Here is a 1,691-nt window from a genome sequence, read left to right as displayed (position 1 = left end):
AATTTTTCCCGCCTCTTTTTTTCCCCCCCCTCCTCTGGAAAAAGCTGAGAGACTCCGGTTCCCCATCCTGCTTTTTCGACATTCCCGAGCTCCCTGAGATTCCCGAGTTTTCCCTTGGATTCGCAGCCTCTGGAATTTCCTTAATCCTTAAACCCCTCCTCCCCCCCAGGAATTTCTGGGAAAAACCAAACCAATCCCAAAAAAACAAACCAAAAAAAAAGGACTGGGATGAAGCTCCGTGGTCGGAATTCTCTTGGAAAACCAGGATTCGCCTCATTTGCATATTAATCTGCTTTTTAAGGGGCTTTAGAACAACGGGAATATCCCAGAAATATCTTGGCAATCCTGGATTTTTCCCGCCTCCAACCTCTGGAATTGAATCTGAAGGAGGGTGGGGGGGGGAGGAATTCTTGGAATTTTTTGGGATTATCCTCCTGGGAATTCCTCGAACCAAAACTTTGGGAACGGGCTGAGCTCGGAGATGGGAACGGGAAGGAGAGGAGGGGGAATTTTCCATGGAATTCTGGCAGCTGGAAAATCTTCCAAAGGGCAAAAAGGAGGAGATGCCCCCCAGGAATTCCCTGATTTTGGGATAACCGGGAATTCCAACCCCTTTTGAAGGCTCTTTTATTCCCCCCTTCCCCCTTCTGATTCCCGGCGGGAATTCCCGATGGGATCGGCATTCCCGGCTCCCGCCTCGCTTGCTTGGCTGCTCCGCTTCGCCACCTCCGCTGCCGGAACAACTCCGGGAATTCCAGCAATTCCGGGAATTCCCAACATTTCTCCTAGGTGTGGAAAAGCTGCAGGGGGGGAGTGGGTGGGAATTCCCGGCAGGATTTTAGAGGGATGGAAAAATTCCCCCCTGGGGTGGGCTGGGATGGATTGGGGAGGGAACAGATCCCGGGGGATCCTGCAGGTCAATCCTGCAGCTCCAATCCCACTTTTTCACCTCCAATCCCAATCCTTCACCTCCAATCCCACTTTTCCACCTCCAATCCCAGTTTTTCACCTCCAATCCCTCTTTTTCACCTCCAATCCCACTTTTTGACCTCCAATCCCAGTTTTTCACTTCCAATCCCAATCCTTGACCTCCAGTCCCAATCCTTGATCTCCAATCCCAATCCTTGACCTCCAATCCCAATCCTTGATCTCCAATCCCAGTTTATTAGCTCCAATCCCAGTTTTGGAACTCCAATCCCAATCCTGGATCTCTGATCCCAATCCTGGATCTCTGATCCCAATCCTGGATCTCCGATCCCAATCCTTCACCTCCAATCCCAACAATTCACCTCCAATCCCAATTCTGGATCTCTGATCCCAATCCTGGATCTCTGATCCCAATCCTGGGTCTCTGATCCCAACAATTCACCTCCAATCCCAATTCTGGATCTCTGATCCCAATCCTGGATCTCTGATCCCAATCCTGGGTCTCTGATCCCAACAATTCACCTCCAATCCCAATCCTGGATCTCTGATCCCAATCCTGGATCTCTGATCCCAATCCTTCACCTCTGATCCCAATCCTGGATCTCCAATCCCAATCCTGGATCTCCAATCCCAATCCTGGATCTCTGATCCCAATCCTGGATCTCTGATCCCAATCCTTCACCTCCAATCCCAATCCTTCACCTCCAATCCCACTTTTTCACCTCCAATCCCAGTTTTTCACTTCCAATCCCAATCCTTGACCT

The sequence above is a fragment of the Empidonax traillii genome, unplaced genomic scaffold (assembly GCF_003031625.1).
Source record: "Empidonax traillii isolate 1590-97213 ecotype Southwest subspecies unplaced genomic scaffold, ASM303162v1 scaffold2776:size18164, whole genome shotgun sequence".
Lineage (NCBI taxonomy): Eukaryota > Metazoa > Chordata > Aves > Passeriformes > Tyrannidae > Empidonax > Empidonax traillii.
This window is presented reverse-complemented; position numbering follows the sequence as displayed.